This window comes from Onychomys torridus, chromosome 4 (genome assembly GCF_903995425.1).
Source record: "Onychomys torridus chromosome 4, mOncTor1.1, whole genome shotgun sequence".
NCBI lineage: Eukaryota > Metazoa > Chordata > Mammalia > Rodentia > Cricetidae > Onychomys > Onychomys torridus.
In genome coordinates, this window is record NC_050446.1 from 137,687,050 (window position 1) to 137,707,282 (window position 20,233).

A 20,233-nucleotide genomic window follows, 5' to 3' on the forward strand; every position below is an offset into this window, starting at 1 on the left:
CTTATCATCTCTAGCTATGCAACTGGAGGCTTTCTTCACCAAAAAATTCCAATCAAATTTAGTTATGTTTCTCTGTCACAGGGTTTGGAAATCATAGTAAATCTATTCAACTCATCTGAGAAGAGTAATGAGTCCTGTAGAGCAACCGTGATTGAAGAGGTGGAAGGGAGATGACTCTCTTCTGGAAATCTATCCTTGGAAAGTTTCAGGAGTAGAAGGAAAGGGTGAAAGAAAAGCAGGTGTTTCATACCAGTAGTCAGGGCATCCATACCCTTTGGCCATTTAATAACAAGGGCCTCTCGGGGTGAAAAGCACTTATTTATTTTTAAAATGCTGAGAGAACTGAAGCTCCTCTCCTAAATTCCCTTAAGTAGTACAGAGATAGGGTAGGGAGTCAAGTTACAGTCACTGAAACCAGGTGTGTATGCCTGTGATCAAAGTACACCGTGGGTGGAGGCAGAAAGGTCAGTTCAAAGTCATAGTGACTTCCATATTAGCCTGGGGTATATGAGACCCAGTCTCAAAAACACCTCCCCAAAATAAAGTAAGTTATATCCAGTGTGCTATCCCATCGGTCTATGCAGAATCTGTGTTCCTTCTACACTTCCTGTCTACAGATCCTCTCTATAAAACTCTTCACTGGGACTGAAATAGAGCATGTTCTACCTCAACTAAGCCAAGACTTAGAAAATGCAGTCATTTGTGTCTGCCTGAACTGAGAGTTGGTGGTAGGGACAGTACCACAAGTGCCCCTATAATGGATACCCATTGCCACATCTGTAGTGGTCTTACCCATTATTATACCTAGCTTGGAGTTGAAGATTCTACTGGAGTATTTTTAAAGTCTCCCTTACAGGGGTTGGCAGGTAAAGCACTGAGTTCAGTACTGAAGCCCATAGCAGGAGAGAACTTACTCTCAAAAGCTGTCCTCTGACCATGGCGCACCTTCCTCCCTCACAAAATGAATACGTGTTATTTAAAGAGAAGTCTCTTCATAAACTGGTACATTTTTTGAAGCTACTTATCCCGGAAGCTAAATGCTAAAGTTTATATTCTCAACATTCAGTCAAGTTATACTTATACACACTAAAGATAGCAAGACACTCTCCCCCCAAAAGAAGATAAAAAGAAAGAGCAAGGACAACTGGCCCAAGCAATGAAGTAAGCGGGTGACGTGGTTCTCCGGGTACTCACCACGGTCAGAGTATCGAAGCCAGCTCTCCCGAGCAGATGTCCTAGGTCACTGACAGCAGTGAAGGGGAAATGTGTGGGGAAAACCCTCCTTCCCTTTCTGTTTCCGCTAACTGCAGCGAGCCCTGAAGCTCATAGAGCGTGTCACCGCCAAACATCGTACCAACAAACACCCCGTCTGGTTTTAAGACACAATGAATCTGTAATAAATACAACACAACCATCAAACTTCACAGACAGAAACATCAAAACAATAAATGTATCCAAGTTAGTATTTTATGACTACAAACCTTATTTCGCCAAATAAATCAGGAAGTGACTAACGTCAGACACGAACCCTAGAGCCAGTGCTGTGTGGTGTGAGGAACCCTAGAGCCAGTGCTGTGTGGTGTGAGGAACCCTAGAGCCAGTGCTGTGTGGTGTGTGGAACCCTAGAGCCAGTGCTGTGTGGTGTGAGGAACCCTAGAGCCAGTGCTGTGTGGTGTGTGGAACCCTAGAGCCAGTGCTGTGTGGTGTGAGGAACCCTAGAGCCAGTGCTGTGTGGTGTGTGGAACCCTAGAGCCAGTGCTGTGTGGTGTGTAGTAATGTTGTATAGTAAGAACAGAGACAGAAAACGTACTCACTAATGATTCTAGGATCTACAAGATGTTGTATGTTGTGAAATTTTATAAGATACCATTTGCTTTTTACAGTAACAAAATACTACAAGATAAAACATTTAAAGAATGACAGCTCCCCAAAATTATAATTCTTCCTGTTTGTGCCCTCTAAAAAGAAAATTTTTAAAGATGTCCCACCATCAGATGGAATTTATTTCCTACTCTTTTAATCTGGGCTGAACTTGTGGTTTCTTTTGGCTAAAGAAATGCAGTACAAGTGACAGCTGATGAGTTTCAGCCTAGTTTCGGCCCGTTCTCACGTGGCTCTGCATGCTTCCTTCAAACTGTTCTCTTGGAACACCCCTACTTGGCCACACCATCATCTACCCACCACTCTCTGCTCACTGATAAACACCAGTCTACAAGGATTTCTCTAACACTTGCTGAGAGTAATGCACAGGACAGATAGAAACATAAACAATTCCTACCCAGAGAAAGTTCACAGGCTATAAAGGGAGAGAAGGAATTTTTTAATATAGAATATGCTTTGTAGCCAGGCAGTGGTGGTACACACCTTTAATCCCAGCACTCATGAAGCAGAGGCAGGCAGATCTCTGAGTTTCAAGGCCAGCCTGGTCTACAAAATGGCTTGCAGGATAGTCATGGCTGCATGGAGAAACACTGTCTCAAAAAAAGACAAACACAAGAATATGCTTTGGGATGTCAATATTATTTTAAACAGTAATTAAATCTTTTATAAATATAAGCAATTCTACAACTGACTATTCTTAAAGTTCTCAAGGAATGGCACCTAATGTACATATTTGCAAGCCAAAGAGTACCAAGTATATCCAGCCCATAGAACATTACAAATATTTGTTTTCATTCCATTCTCTGTAAGACTTATAAACAGTGAAAACAGAAACATTTGTCAGTCTGGATAATAAACTAGCACAGAACTAAGCCAACGTAAGTTTCCTCACCTGTTCAAGTGCTCTAGGAAGGTCATTCACCCAGTGCAAACTGAAAGAGAAACACATAGTTGCTTAACCTTAATTAGTGTAATTATCATTAGGCTAAACCACAAAAATGTATTAAACTTTGAAATCTGAAATTAAAACATTTTCTATACTTCCATAACTCTGATTTTTTTTTACTGTCTTCATAATTTTGCCTTTTCCAGAATGTCATATAGTTGGAAACAACATACTCAGCTTTTTGAATAAACTTTCACTTGGTAATGTGTCTTTAAGTTTCCTACATTCTTACCATGTGTCTACAGCTTATTTCTTTTTAATTCTAAATAACTCCATTGTCAAGATATACCACAATTCAACCACTTAGTGCTGAAGATCATCTGTGCTGGGTAGTTTTGTCAACTTGACACAAACTAAAATCACCTGAGTGGAGAAGACCAATTAAGGAAACAGCTGTAGGCAGGTTTGTAGTACATTCTCTTAAGCAGTGATCAATGGGAGAGTGCCCAGCACATTGTGGGTGGTCCCAGCCCTGGGCAGGTGGTCCTGAGTTCTGTAAGAAAGCAGTGAGCAAGGCAGGGCAGGCAAGCCTGAAGCAGCACTCCTCCATAGCCTCTGCATCAACTCCTGCCTTCAGGTTGTTGCCCTCACTGCTGTAGATGATGAACTTTATAGAGAACTGCGGGTGAAGTAACCCTTTTCTTCTCAAGTAACTTTGGTCATGGTTTTTCATCACAGCAACAGTAATCCTAAGACAGCATCTTAGCTGCTTCCAAGTTTTAGCAATTAATAACACAGCCACAGTGGTAAAAGCACTTGTTGCTCTTGCTGCAGGCTGAGTTCAGTATTTAACACCCAAATGGAGGCTCACAACAATCTGTGACTGCAGCTCCAGAGGACTCTACATCCATTTCTGGCCTCCACGGGCACCAGACATGCATGTAGTGCACACACACACCTGCAGTTAAAATACTCACATACATAAAATAAACAAATTTTTAAAAAATTTAAAGAGTAATATATTATTCATGTTCATGATTTTGCATGGATATAAATTTTCATTTCTTTGGGTAAATACCAAAGAGTATCAATGCTGAAACCTAACAAAGTATGTTCAAGTTTCAAAAACATCCAACAGTCTTTCAAAGTGTCTATATCATCTTGCATCTTTTAAGATGATGGAAATCAAAAGAACAAAGCTTTCTAAACTTACACATAAGACACCTTTTAAATCTCATGTTTTCTGCTGACCCTGTTTATTCTCTAATGTGTGACAGCAAAAGAGCTTTACCACACTGTGTGTAGAAATCTGGGAATAAAAAGAAACTTAAGACACTACATCAGATTTTCATTAGGGTGTCCTGAATCCATAATAGTCCTGAATCCATAACAGAAGAATCTTACAGTTTATAAATGAAAGAATTTACTTTATCACAGTGAAGAACATACAGCTCAGTAACAGAGTGCTTGTCTTTAACCCAAGGCCTTAGGTTTAATTCCAGGTGGGGGTGGAGGGTGGTGGTATTAATCCATTATCCATTGTTAGCCTAAGAGTAAAATGTTACAACATAAATTAGACCTATTTATAACATATACACACACATGTATGTGTGTTTGTGTGTGTGTACACATGCATGCATGCCTGCACATGTGTGCCTGTGGAGGCCAGAGGCTAACCTCATGCTTGGGTCTGACCATACTGTCTTTTAAATAGGGTCTCTCATCAAGTAAGACTGACCTGCTGCTGGCCAGGGAGTGCCAAGGATCTGCCTGTCACTGCCTCTCCAGAGCTGGGATGACAAGTATGTGCCATTATGTCTGCCTTTCATGTGGGTTGTGAGTCAAATTTATGTCTTCACGCTTATGCAGCAAGCACTTTACCAGCCAAGGTATCTCTCCAGCCTCTCAAACATATATTTTAAAAGTACAAATGGATTACTAACCTTAAGCTGCTAACCACCAGGTCAAATGTATTTTCTTGGAAGGGAAGGAATTCTTCATCAGCTAAAATATTCATAGTACGAATATCTGTTTCTAAGGAATTTTTCTAATGGCAAAAAACAAAAGTTCAACACATTTACACAGTTTCGATTACTAACACAATCATTGTTAAACACTGTTAATGTTACATGTATTCAGCAGTTTCTGTCAAAAAACAAAAGGAAACACAAAGTGTGGCACACAAAAGGCACACAAGAATCTTTCTTCAATCACATCAGGCTGCGCTAAAAAATATAAGCAATACATCCATTCACACTAAAGACATCTCAGGCAACTGAATATTCCAGTGCAATAAATGAAGCCACAAAATACTAGATAGATATACATCTGGGTGAACACTTTATACTCTTAAGATTGTTTGAAAAGCTATGTAAACAAGACTAAAAAGTAAGAAACTGTAAATAAAAATAGTGGTGTTTTTTGACAAACTAATTTTAAAAACTTCTAAAAAGCAGTAATGTAAATGAAAAGTGGGAAGATATAAATTATGAAAGGTTAACGTCTCTAAAATATAAACTCTTACAAATGACCAAAAAAAAAAAAAAAAAAAAACATGTAAGAGCTCAAATCAATGAAGGGGAGAGGACAGGGATGTCACAAAGTTACTTTAAAAATTCAAAGTTAAGGAATACCAATGAGTGTCAGGTGTGGTGGCCCGTGCCTTTAATCCTAGCACAGAAGGCAGAGTAAGGAAGATCTCTGAGTTCAAGGCCAGACTGGTGTACACAGCTGTTCCAGAACAGCCAGGGCTGTTACACAGAAAAACCGTATCTTGAAAAACAAAAGAGGTGCCAGGCGGGGGTGGCACACGCCTATAATCCCATCACTCGGGAGGCAGAGACAGGTGGATCTCTGTGAGTTCGAGGCCAGCCTGGGCTACCAAGTGAGTTCCAGGAAAGGAGCAAAGCTGATGACGGATATAATCAACTTTCTAAAGACATCCTCTGATCTCCACAAGTGTGCTGTGACAGGCATGTGCTCACACACACACATACAAATACACAAGAGACATGATTATGACTAAGTTAGACGAGACTCCAACAGTTCTGACAAGATGAAGAATGACCTGGCTTATACTTTAAAAGGGTCATCCTGAAGGAAGTAAGATTGTTGGGGGCACAGATGGAAGCAGGGTAACCCATGTGGAAGCGACTACAGCAATTTAGGCAAGGGGTGGAGACAGCCAGAGCCAGTAGGGTAAGGTGAAGGACGTAAGAAGTGGAGCTACAGATAAATATGACACCAAATGGGAATTCCAGATCCAGTCACTGATCAAGTTCTGCTGGCTTTAGTAAGACTCTCGTATATTACATCTTGAAATCTGCTTCATCTCCTGAGACTGTACTGCCTTAACACTGCCTCCTAAAGAGTCTGTCTGCTCCCTCTTCTTTACTCTTTCTGACATGACATGCCCAAATTAACGGTCCTTCAGCATCACTCGACCACATTCCACAGCTCTCTCCCTTCCTCTGCCAAGCTGATTCTCAACGCTAGGAACCACCAACCGGATTCGGGGCCGCGAAGCCTACATCAAGTAACTCCTTGTTTCTCCTGCTCTTTAACTCTTGCTGCATTTCAGCAAGTGTTTTATTTCCTATGGCATTTGTTATATTCGTCAATAGTCGTGTCTGGGGAGGCCCACAATCCCCCTGCACCCCAGTCCAAATAGACGTTTTATCAAAACAGATTTTACTTCAGAAATCCCAGGGGCTTCAAGATGGCTCAGAAGTTAAGAGCATCCTCTGCTCTTTCAGAGGATCCAAGTTCATTTCCCATCCACGTCAGGTGGCTCTCAACATCTGGAACTGCAGCCCTAGGGAATCCAATGCCTCTTGTACCTGTGGGCACCTGCACTCAACTGCACATATCCACATGCCAACATACTCACCTACACATAATTAAAAATAAGACAAATAAATATTTTTTAAATCCCATTTTAATCTTTGTGTCTAGCACAGTGTCTTAATCACTAAGGCTAAAAGGATATGTGAACAAATGAATGTATTCATGGTTTGTGGTGATTTGAATAAGAATGGCCCCATAAGCTCACAGATTTGAATGCTTGGTCATTAGGAATGTGGCCCTACTTAGGGATTAGGAGGTGTGGCCTTGTTGGAGAAGGTATGGCTTTGTTGGAGGAAATATGTCACTGGGGGTGGGTTTTAGGGTTTCAAATGCTCAAGCCAGGCCCATTGTCTCTTCCTGCTCCCTGCAGATCCAGCTATAGAACTTCTTTCCCCAGCACCACGTCTGCCTGGATGCTGCCATGCTTCCCACCATGACAATAAAGGATAAACCTCTGAACTGTAAGCCGGCCCCAATTAAATGTTCTCCTAAGACATGGTTTGCATTAGAAAATGTGAAATAAAATAATATGAATACTATTAAATGCTGTCCGTATTTTATACAGTTTTTAACTAGTAAAATTAATGTGAATATATATGTATATATGTGTGTGTACATATTTCTACATTACCAAGAATCACATTCAGAGCTTCATAGATGCTTGGCAAGAATTCTGCCAGTGAGCTACAAACCAGCTTTTATGGTGAATCATCAGAAATGCTTAAACAAAGTGAGAACAAAGAGAAAAATATATAGGTTTAAAGAAATTATTGTTTTTATTGGCAAGGAGTAGGCCTACAAGAGACCTATCTCAAAAAACCACAAAGATGGATGGTACCCAGGGAGAGCACCTGAGGAACGACACCAAGGCTGTGCTCTGACCTCTGTGGGCACGAGCACACACGTACCTATACACACAAAGAAATGCTCCAGGCACACTTTGCATATGCACACATACAATTAGTCAATGCACACACACAATTAGTCAATTGTATTTTTCTTTTTTTTTTTTTTTTTTTTTGGTTTTTTGAGACGGGGTTTCTCTGTGTAGCTCTGCACCTTTCCTGGAACTCGCTTTGTAGACCAGGCCGCCGCCGCCGCTGCCACCACCACCGCCTGGCAATTGTATTTTTCAAAGTTGATTAAGCCAGTGTATCAAATACCTTATTCAAATGTTGTGCTATGTAGTCTCTTCCACAGCCCACATCCAACGCAAGAGGGAAATCTCTGAAAAAAGACATAGAAGCTAACTAAGCTTTGCAATACTGTCCATAAAATAATCAAGAACTAACTGTCTTAAGTAAAGCGATTTTAGTAAGTACACCTTTGGGGAGCCTTGCCGTAGCAGAGTATCTAGCCGAAGATAGACCGTACAGAGCCAGTCTGTCTGACTGAGTCACTAATCCACAGGCCCTCACACTGAGCCATGGAGACCCATCTTAGGCGGGCATGTAGGTGAGCGGTGCAGCGCTTTCCTAGCATGTGCGGGTTCAAGCTCTAGCAGCACAAACAAACAAAAAGGTTTAGACAGGAATTTGAAGAACACACTTAACAAAGGCATCTGAGTTCAATAACGCAAGATTGAAATCAAGCTAAATGTCAGTTAATATGGAAACAATGGCATACTTAGCAGCAAATCAATAATTATCTTTACTTTGCAAATGCTTTGAGGCAGGAGAACACTTGGAAATGTGCTCTTTTCTCCATATGAAATTTCATAAGGCATTTTAAAGCTTGGGCTGGGGATACAGCTCAGTGGTAAAGCACTTGCTCAGCATGTGCAAGGCCCTCGGTTTAATCTCCGGCACTACAGGGTTAAAACCAAAAACCTAAAACTCCAAGAATTATCGAAAACTTAGTAGTACAGTAAGTTCCAAGTGTCCAGTGCTAAGTCAACTCAAATATCTCCTCTTTATATATATATATATATATATATATATATATAAATTCTTATTTTATATATGTGAATGTTTTGATTGCAATGTATGTATATGCATACCTGGTGCCCATGAAAACCAAAGTGGGCATCCCTTAGAACTAAAATTACAGATGGTTGTGAGCCTCCATGAGGGTACTGAGAACAGAACCCAAGTGCATGCAACCAGTCTTCCTAACTACTGAGCTATCTTCCAGATCCCAGCTCAAACATATCATGTAAGGAGCAATGAACACTTGAACTGAACACCTGAATTCAGTCAATCTGAAGCCAGAGCCGGAAGAGTAAACCTCCATATCAGACTAGCTCCTCTAAATTGGGACACACAGCAACTGTAAGCCATAGGTTTCCATAAACAGAAGAAACAAAAAGAACTGTCAGTTTAATTCTCTTTAAGAATGGTTGCCAAAACTGGACTGGGGAGACGGCCTGGTTGACAGAGTGCTTGCCATACAACGTGATGACTAACCCCCAGCACCCACATGAAAGTTAAGCTTAAGTGTGGCAGCCTATGCCTATAATCCCGGTGCTAGAAGGCAGAGACAGACAGATCTCTGGGCCTTGCAAGACAGCCAGCTGTAGTGATTGGAAAAAAAATGGCCCCCAAAGGGAGTGGCACTACTAGGAGGTGTGGCCTTGTTGAGTAGGTGTGGCCTAGTTAAAGAAAGTATGCCACTGTGGGGATAGGCTTTGAGGTTTCCTATGCTGGGGATACTGCCCAGTGTCTCAGTTGACTTCCTGTTGCCTGCAAGATGTTGGACTCTCAACTACTTCTCCAGCATCTGCTTGAATGATAGTGGGGTAAACCTCTGAACTGTAAGCCAGAGTTGCTGTGGTCATGGTGTCTCTACACAGCATTAGAAACCCTAACGAAGACACCAGTCTAGCATCATATAAGGGATGGAAACTGCAGGCTTGTGCATGCTAAGCACAGTGGCTACAAATCAAGGCCTGTTAAGTACTCTGATAATAGATAGAGTATCAACACAAGGACATCTACTAGCATTTTAAATAATTTAATTCCAAACATTTAATGTTTAAATTACCCTTTCAGTCATAATCACAAGTCTTAATGGATTTGGCTTTATTATCCTCAGAGCTGGGGCATAGTTTGCAAACTCCAAACTAAAAAGCAAAATTCAGTGTTTCATTCATTAAATCACAAATAAATTCTAATTCAGACAAATGATAATAGTGAGCCATTTTTTTGTCTTTAGTGACAAAAATGAAACAAGGAGGGGCCTATTTGCAGCAAGGAAGTATTGTTTACCTTACAAAATTATAGACTCCTTTGCATTTGTAAAGATGTATCCAAAATACAGCTGGAGTGTCTGTGAGTTTATAAAACTCTCCCTGCTTTTATGAGACAATGATGATAAATTTATCCCATGTTAGTATAAGTCAATGAATGTTAATTAAAGAAAAGCCAAGCCGGCGGTGGTGGTGCACGCCTTTATCCCAGCACTCGGGAGGCAGAGCCAGGCGGATCTCTGTGAGTTCGAGGCCAGCCTGGGCTACCAAGTGAGTTCCAGGAAAGGAGCAAAGCTACACAGAGAAACCCTGTCTCGAAAAACAAAAACAAAAAGAAAAAAGAAAGAAAAGCCAACGAAAAGGAGTGATCTGCTAATGCAGAGAGCAGGTCTACTGCACAGCCATTCTTGGCTGTTCTTCCACCACAGGTGACCAGTCTGAATCAATCAAGCTTTCATTACGCCCAAAGCATACAGCACCAGATCCATCAAGATTGTTATACTACTCAAAGGGCTTTCTCAAGCCATTCCCCACAGAATTGTCATAAAATCTGTACTACCATCAGCAATGTAGTAAATTGTAATACAGTAACAGGAAACAAATCTAGGTACACTTTCTCCTTCACTCAAGTGGCAAAAGATTCTATTGTCCATTTCACTAAAACCTAAACTTAGATTTAATAAATCTTAAAATTTCACATGCAGTTGATTTTTTAGTTCCATATTTTGAGAAATCTGTCTATTAAAAAATTTGGGCTAAACCAAGTAGATCAGTAGTCATTCAGGCTTCAAGAAAGACAAAAGTTTTACATCCATACTATTTTTTTAAAAAGAATATAACAATGAAGAAAATGGCATTTGCTTTCCCAGAAAAAGAACAGCCAGGTGTGGCTGTGCAAGCTTATAATCTCGGCACCTAGGAATCAGAGGCCGGAGGCGTGCCATGAGCTAGAAGCCAGCCTGAGCTACATAGTGAGACCCTATCTCAAAAATCTAAAAAAGAAAGACCATGTTTAGAGTGACTTCAATCACCAATCCTGGTAATAAATTTCTCCGATTCGACTATTCCACATATCAAGCTCTCATGGTTTAATTCCAAGTCTCCAATCAACAGCAGATTCTGTTGTCCTGCAGGACTGGTGGGACATGTCCAGATTCCCAGATGCTCAACAGACTGAGAAAGGAAGACTGCCCAAGCTCAGTTAGAGGCAAGGCCTAGGGTTAGAGCAAGACTCTGCTTTGGAAAGAGACAGAGACAGAGACTAAGGGACAGAAAGACAAGGAGGGGGGAAGAGGGAGACAGAGAAAGCATCTCACTGTAGTATCAACTCCTACCTGGCTATGTCGTACACACGGTCTGCAATCCGACTTCCAACCTGAAAGATTTCAAGAGTCGATGGGTTAAAGACATGGAGTAGGTTTAACAGAGGAGTAACATTCTTTCTTCCTAAGATTCAATTTACGTTTCAAAATGGTAAGTACTTTGTATCCCATTTTCTATTTTCCCACAGCAACTTTCTTTATGAATACTGGATATGGATAAAATAATATAAAACATAATAAAATATCCCTGGAAACAAACTGAAGTAAATTACTTTACAGCCAATTTAACAAAACCAAATTCAACCATCTGCTGGGTGTGGCAGCTTATGTCTATAGTCCTAGCATTCAAGAGGCTGAGGCAAGAGGCCTTCGACAAGTCTGAGGCCAGTCTGGACCATATACTAGTTCCAGCCTAGTACAGATTATAAAGACCCTTGTCTCAAAAACAACATCAACACGGGAGGCTGAGGCAGGTGATCTCTGTGAGTTTGAGGCCAGACTGGTATATATTACACAGTGAATTCCAGGACAGCCAGGCCTACAGTGAGATCTTGCCCCAAAACAAACAAGACCAAAAACTACTCTAAACAATCTTAAAAACTAGGTTTAGTTTTGGTTTTTCAAGACAGGGTTTCTCTGTGTAACATCCCTGACTGTCCTGGAACTCGCTCTGTAGTCCAGGCTGGCCTCAAACTCAGAGATCCTCCTGCCTCTGCCTCCTGAGTGCTAGGATTAAAGGTGTGAGCTACTATTGCCCAGCATATAAGAGGGAATCTTAATTGAGAAAATGTCTCCATAAGATTAGCCTGTAGGCCAGTCTGTAGGGCATTTTCTTAATTAATGATGGATGTGGGAAGATCCAGCTCATTATGAGTGGTGCCACCCCTAGGGCAGGTGGCCCTGGATGATACAAGAAAGCAGGCTGAGCAAGCCAGGAGGAGCAGGCCAGTAAGCAGCACTCCTCTTCAGTTCCTGCCTCCAGTTCCTGGCCTGACTTCCCTCGGAAATGAAGTGTAACTTGGAAGTTGTAAGATAAACCCTTTCTTCTTCAAGTTACTTTTGATCATAGTGTTTTATCACAGCAATAGAAATCCCAACTCAGACAAATACAATTGATACATTAGCATGAGATACATTAAAATAAAAATTATTCACTTGGCTAAGGATTATAAATCAGTATAACTGGTCACTTAATAAAAACTTAGTACAAACTTTGTGTAACTGCTAAATGAATTAACCACGTTTTTGTTTTTGTTTTGTCTGAGAAAGGGTACCCAGGCCGTCTTTGAACTCATAACAACCCTCTAATCCCCCACCTTCAGCCTCCTGAATGCCAAGATCACAGACATGTGTCACCATACTCAGCCAATCTACATTAACTGTTTGTTTGTTTGTTTGTTTTTGAAGCTGAGGATCAAACCCCGGGCCTTGCACTTGCTAGGCAAGCGCTCTACCACTGAGCTAAATCTCCAACCCCGACACTCGGGTCTCTTATAAACACTTCGGAGCTGTGATCACTATTTTAAAGTTCAAAACATAGTTGTTTTCGTTTTGAGAGGGTTATGGGCAAGGGCTACATCGAAGTCTTTTCCCTGAGCAGAGCCCACTTTGCATGTCATTCCAAATGGCAATACTCTGCACTTACTTCAAAAACGATTTTCATATACTTTACTGAATATATTCTAGTTCTGCACATTCACAAGGCTTCAGTCAGGCTGTAAGCTGGGTGCTTTCCATGAACAGAAAGAGGTACTTATGGAAGAGCCCCTATAGGTCCTTCGGGGCTCAGGAGTTCTGTACTTATCTCTTCCTTTTCCTAGGATACTCGACCTGTCTCCCATCTCAGCTCGACTATTTATCACACTTTCCGCCATAGCAGCCGTTCTTGACCATCCTCGTCACCAATACCACCATTTCACTTTTTCTTCTCCTTACTTTATAGCTGAAGTTACATCCCTTGTCCATGCGTGTCTCGCGCTCTCTCCGTAATGCTATCCTGCGAAGGCGGAGGCGAAGATTGCTTTGCCCTGGAACTCAGGCAGTCCTTGCTAAGCGAATGAATGATTGTCATGCACACTAGCCGAGCCTCGTCCTTTCAGAACAGAAAGGCCCACAAATGAAGCTTCTTCTCAAGGTCACACGGCCGAGTGGGTCGGTCCGCCCTGCCGGGCTCCGAGCCTCCAAGCGTCGCGGTCCCGCAGTCTCACCTCCTCCTTCAGGAAATCAAATTTCCTAGGCTCAGGCTGCCCGGCTGCCCAATTTTTCTGCTTCCTCTTCAATTCCCTGTCGAAGATGTTTAGGGCTCTGGGCGAGGTGCTGCCCGAAGGAGGGGCACTGGCCGCTACCTCCCTGCGACCACAGCTCCCGGCAGAGACCCCCAAGCCTCGGGCTTAGGCGCCAAAGCACGACCGGTCGCAGCATCTCCAGGCTGGGCGTATTTTCTATTGTGCGCAGGCACCGGTGGGACTACGGCTAGCATAATGATACAAAATTATTCCAAGCGGGAAAGACAAGGTTGGAGTAGTTTGGCCCAGTTCGCGTGCCGTCACTGGCGGAGCGTCACGCGAAGGACTGTGCGTGTGTGCTCCGTGTGAACTCAGACCAGGCTCCGAAAAGTGAACTGAGGAGTTGTGTGGGTCTCCGACGGGATCTCCTTGGGATCTGTGAGTAGTCCGCCTGTTGTTTGGTCCCTTCCTGGCCTCGTTGCTCTCTTTAGGGCTGCTTCTCGAGAGACCTCTGCCGAGTAACTTTCCCCGAAGTTTGTGAGATGGGAAGGTGGTTTCCGAACCAGCTAGCCTGGGGCTCTCAGGCCAGATGGTGGACAGTAAGGATGAGGGGAAGCGTTTGCAGTGAGGTCGAGTTGCCTTCGCTCCCCTGAACATCCTACGTTTGTCGAGGGCTTCAATTTCCAGCATTTACACGCATTACCTCTGTTGGGTGCGGTGATATCTATATCGTAAAGCTATTCAAAGGTTAAGTGTTGTAATACACCTGAACTTCATAAGCGCAGCCATAAAGTTTTATGTTTTTCTCGTTAGAATGTAAAGGATTTTGAAGTAAAGCAGCCCTGGCCTGTGTGATGACGGAGCACACCTGTAAATCCCAGTATTGGGGCAGAGACTGTTCACAAGGGAACAGTATGCATTTGTACAAACATATGTTTATAGCGGATCAGTCTATCTAGACCTTAGTCACTTCGAGAATAAAATGTTTTAAGAAAACGACTTTTGGAACTGGAGAGATGGCTCGAAGGTTAAGAGCACTGGCTGCTCTTCTAGAGGACCAGGATTCAATTTCCAGCAACCTCGTGATGGTGGACAGTCCATAAAACCAGTTCTAGGGGATCAGAACTCATCAGGCCTTCGTGGGCACCAATCACAGAAGTGGTGCTCAGACATATAGACAGGTGTAACACCCATACACATGAAAAATTTTAAGAAAAAGAATAACATTTGTTAACTGTAGTATGAGACTTTTTCTTTTCTTTCTTTCTTTTTTTTTAATTTTTTGAGACAGGGTTTCTCAGTGTAACAGTCCTAGCTGTCCTGGAACTCACTCTGTAGACCAGGCTGGCCTCGAACTCACAGAGATCCTCCTGCCTCTGCCTCTCCAGCGCTGGGATTAAAGGCGTGCTGCACCACCACCACCACCACCACCACCCCCAGCAGTGTGAGACACTTAATTTGGTTCTTGATAGATGGAAGGATTTACAGAAGGAACTCTGAGGTAAATCTGGTTTGAACGCTCCCACCCCCCACCCCATTATTTATGAGAAAAGCTGTTGAAAATATAGCCAAGCGGACGCCTTTAATCCCAGCACTCAGGAGTCAGAGCCAGGCGGATCTCTGTGAGTTCCAGGAAAGGCTCAAAGCTACACAGAGAAACCCTGTCTCGAAGGAAAAGGAAAAAAAAAGAAAGAAAAAGAAAAGAAAATATTAAGTAAAGATTAACAAAGAGAATGGAACAAAAGTATGAAAAACAAATGAGACCAACTGAGATTTGAGAATATTTTCTCTCTCTCTCTCTCTCTCTCTCTCTCTCTGTGTGTGTGTGTGTGTGTGTGTGTGTGTGTGTGTGTGTGTGTGTGTGTGTTTTGCATATGCAATTGCTCACATCAGGCCACATGTCCGTGCACTGTGTGCCCATGTTTGGGAGGGTGCTTGCTCTCCACCTTATTTTTTGAGATATTAGAACCTGAAGCTCCTCAAGTAATCTGAGTTGGATGACCAGGGGATCCTCCTGCCTCTGGCTACCCCGGCCACCCAGCACTGCGAATACAGGCATGCAGGGTTTTTATGTGTTCTAGGGTATCAAATCCATATCATACTTGTGCAGCAAGCACTTCACTGACTGAGCCTTCTCCCAAGCATCGGCCTTTGGTTTCTTGAAACAGTCTTGCTATATATCCCAAGCTGACCACCAGTTCCCTATGTAACTGTTTAAGGTCTGGCCTCAAACTCATGAAAATCATGTCTCTGCCTTTAGAATCCTGATTTTACATGTGTGTGACTCCACCTTAGTAACCTTTTAATTGATGACAAATACAATCTAGAAATACAGAAATTATGAGGGCTACTAAACATTGCCTTCCACACAGCCCTAGGATTCTGTTTGCTTTGTCTTAAATTTATTTCAAGTGATCTGTAATGTAAGGACTATATTTTACCATGTTTTTCTTTTTTTAAAGTTTGACCCAGAATAGGTTGGATTGCTGAAATTAAGTTTAAGTTGCCTTAATTTTATGTAAATTTAGAGTGTTTAAGTATGTATATGTGTGTATAGGCATACACAGTGAACAAATGTTTTATTTTTTTATATTTCAGTTGTATTATTAACCATTCATCATTGTAATATTTATTTTATTTTTTAGTGTTTGGTTTTTCTGGATATTTCTTCAGTAAGACTTTAAAAATGTCATCCAAACAAGAAATAATGAATGACCAGCAGTTCAGGCAGGTTTCAAAGGATCCCAGATTTTGGGAAATGCCAGAAAAGGACCGAAAAGTCAAAATTGACAAGAGGTTTCGAGCCATGTTTCATGACAAAAAGTTTAAATTGAATTATGCTGTTGATAAAAGAGGGCGCCCTATCAACCATAGCACTACGGAAGACTTGAAACACTTCTATGAGCTTTCAGACTCTGATTCTGATCTCTCTGATGAAGAAAGCAAAGTACCAAACCAAAAAAAAGTAAAGCAGAAACAAAAACAGACCAAAAAAGAAGCAAAGTCAAAAATGCTGATTGAGGAGAAAAAGAAAGAAACAAACAAACAAAAAAGATCAAAAGGATCCTATAAATAAAAATTACTTAGATAATTCTGAAAGAATTCGGAAAATGAAAAACTTGTGTAAATCTCAGAAGATAGATTGAGAAATAAGTCCCAAGAAGGATAGTGAAGAATTTCTGCAAAATACAAAACAGAAAAGGAGCATCACTGACCACAGTGCAGACTCTTTCCTAAAGGAAAACCAAGGACCAAAGATTCCAGTACCTCCGAAACTTAAATCTCCAACAGTCACTTGTTCTAAGGCAAAAAGAGAAAAGCAGTCAGGTTGGTTGGGAGTGCTGATTCTTCTGTATTACACTATTTTATTGATATCTCCTTAAGAAGTATACAGTAATTATTTTTGTAGCATGATGAGAACGGTCAGATGTTTATTATATAATATAAAGCTATGAAAGAAACAGTATGCCATGATTTCTTCTTGTTTTGGTACCAGAAGACGAACATGAAAGCTTGGGTCAATGATTTGGCTTCTAGTGAGCCATGCTGAGAGCTGCTGTATGTTGTTATGTAGGAAGAGATGTGTTCAAGAAGGTAAGTAGAGTTGGGTACTCGTTCATGTAGTATGTTCAGCTACTGAGTGACAACTACTATAAGGCATGGGCCCCTCCTTTAGGATTATTGCTAGTTTATATGATGCCTTTTGCAAATTAGAAAATTGCATGTCCTCTGACCACATAGACACAGAGTGCTCTGTGATTCATAGTTTGGAGAGAGGATGGCAATTTTGAGTGAAGCAACATGTTGATTTCCCTGGAGGAAGCATGGCATCTGCAGAGTGCATGACTTGATGAATGGAGATTAGATTGGGTGAAGCTCTTTTTTCCCTTAGGTAGATAACAACCTGCTAAACTCTATGATGACCCTGGTCTAGTGGCACTGTCCACTAGAAATACATAGTGATGGATTTCCTAGTAGTGGCATTAAAAAGGAAAAATAAGCACTTGAAATAATTTTATTTATTTAAATCCAATAAATCAAAATTTCATTTCTATGTAATTAATGGTAACAAATTTATACTTTTATATTTTAGCATTAATCTCAAATTGAAAGAGCCATATTTCAAGCGCCAAATTGTCTCTTTAGACTGTTAGCTACCATATTGGACAGCGTAGACCTAAAGTAGGAAACTCAAACCTGTAATACAAAATTCTGTAACAGAAGGTCTGTACGTGAGATTGAAAAAATTAAAAAGTTGTTAATCAAAATATAATCAGAGAAAAATTCCTAAGGAATCCATTATTTCTATTGGGATTTAGGGGGATGGGGGTAGTGATTAGGACTAAGTTTGAGGAGCAAAGTACTTTTTGAGCAAATTTAGGATTGCATGTATGTAGATTGGTAGTCCCATTCTTTTAGACAGTAGAGTATTAAAGAGGTTTGTCGTTCTAAGCCCAGTAGTATCTGTAAAGTCTTCTTACTAGAAATACCTCCCTGTATCCTGGCATGCTGATAAATGGCTGTAATCCCAGCAGTTGGAAGATAAGTCACAAGGGTCAGGAGTTCTAGGTCATCTGCAGCTCCATCGTGGTCTTGAGGCCAGTGTCGGCTACATGAGACCCTGTTTTCAGTTAAACAAGCGAGTGGCTCAGCAAGCAAAGGTGCTTGCTGCTCAAGCCCTGCAGCCTGAGTTGGATCCTCAGTGTCCATGGAAAGGAGGAAGGAGAGAACTAACTCCACAGAACTGTGCTGACCTCAGCACATGACATGTGTGCCTCCTCCCCACCCACCATGCACAGGCACATCATGCACAGCCATGCCAACACATTTTTAAAGCTGTTTGTATGTGTATATACATGTGCTGTGGTGATCAAAGAAGAGGCATTAGATCCCTGGAACTGAGATACAGGTGGTTAGAAACCACCGTGTGGGTGCTGGAAACCAAACCCAGATTTCTACATGATCATAACCACTGAGCCATCTCTCCAGTTCCCCTGTAGACAAGTTTTAATGCCTCAATATGTGCTTTAACTCATAGATTCATTAGTCAATAATTTCTCTTCATTTATGAGCCCATCAAGGGCATAAGAGCTTATAAATTCCCTCTTGCCTTCCTTAGTTCAATGTTTTACACATTGTAGGCAATAAGTGGTGGATTAATGAATAAATATTATAAAAAAAGTATTAAAATAAAAACAAATTTCATTGTTCATCTTAAGTTTTAAGATTTACTTTACATTCTCCAAACTTAGAGCCTCTGGAGTAAGCTGAAACAGGAATACCAGCTTAAACATAGTGCACAAGATGCATGCAGAGGTGACTGCTGTTAGAAGATGAGCTCTTTCAGAGCTGTGGAAGAAAAAGGAAATCGTATTTAAACAAAACATCTTGTGTGGTTAACTAGCAGTTATAAAAAGTCAGAGTTAGAAAATTTTTATTTAGTATTTCTATTTGGTGATCTCATTCATAATGCAGCTTCTTTTGTCAGTTACGTATGAATGAGTTATAAATTTTATCTCCAGCTCACGCTTTACTGAGCACATCTCTTATAGTAAACAGATTTATTGATGTTTTCTGTCACATGACTCAAAGGCCATGTTTTGTGGTTCTAGGGATCTAACCTAGTGTTTTGGACATGTTAGGCAAGCCAGTTAAAACTGTTGTAGTTAAAACATCAGTTTGTGATCACACCCTAGTTCAAGAACTCCAAAAAACAATTTAGAGATAGTGCTTATCTCTTGTGGTTTTCCTATTGTTTGCCCCACACGCTGCTCCCTCTGCATGTTAAATCCGTTAAATAACACAGATGATTTCAGAACTGGAGAAAGACTATACTACATTGTTTATCTTTCTTTTTTCAAGCATTGAAAAAGATACAGATCCCAGCACTTGGGAGGCAGAAGCAGATAGATGTCTGTGAGTTCAAGGCCAGCCTGGACTGTATAGAATTCCAGGACAGCCCTAGACTACATAGTGAGACCCTGTCTCCAAAAAAAAAAAAAAAAAAAAAAAACAGATTCTATAATAATTAATAATGCTTTAACTTTCTCAGATTACACACCGGCTAGCAGTTTGCAACATGGACTGGGATAGATTAAAGGCAAAAGATTTGCTGGCTTTGTTCAATTCATTTAAGCCCAAAGGAGGAGTTGTATTTTCTGTAAAGGTGAGAAAATTGATTTTATTTAAAGTAAATATTTCTAGGTGTTTTAACTTAAATCTGACTTTGTTTCTAATTAAACTGCCTTAATTTTCCTCTTCGAAAAATTATTGTATTAATCTGGAAATTGTTCAGTACATTTGAGTATGAAACTTAATTAGCAGGTAGTAAGAAGGGAGAAGCAAATCATTTTTTTGCTTTATATTTTAGTTTTGTGTGTATGCACACATGTGTGTATGAAGTTAGAGAACCCCTTTCAAAAGTAGATTATTTCCTCCGACATGGGTTCTGGAGATGGAGTGCGGGTAGTTGTTCTTGATGCTTTGGTTTTGTCCCCACCCTATCTGTTATACTGTGGCCAAAATTACTTAGCAAAAACTCTTCAGTATGCTTTAACTTCATGTAGTTAGAAATGAGTTTTGCTTTCCTGCAGTGAGTTTGAAATGAGTTGTTGTTTTTGAACCTAGTGCTGACTCTTGACGTCTTAGTTTTGACAGGTCTTCATATTCTATAAGAAAGAATGTATGGATTATATCAGTCTTATTTTTTGTGTTCAGATATATCCTTCGGAGTTTGGAAAGGAGCAGATGAAGGAAGAGCAAGTTCAAGGACCAGTAGAGTTACTGAGTATTCCTGAGGATGCCGCCGAGAAAGACTGGTACTGAGTCACTCTATAATATAAAACTAACCCTAGTAAAGTCACGTGCTTCACTCGGAATTCTATTA

The 20,233-nt window shown here is 41.0% G+C and overlaps 2 pseudogenes; one reads left to right on the forward strand and one right to left on the reverse strand.

The window, feature by feature from the left end:
* LOC118582289 overlaps positions 1 to 13,677 on the reverse strand; it is a 26,846-nt pseudogene extending 13,169 nt beyond the window's left edge.
* Positions 13,615 to 20,165, forward strand: LOC118582290 (annotated as a pseudogene).
* The last annotated feature ends 68 nt before the right edge of the window (positions 20,166 to 20,233 follow it).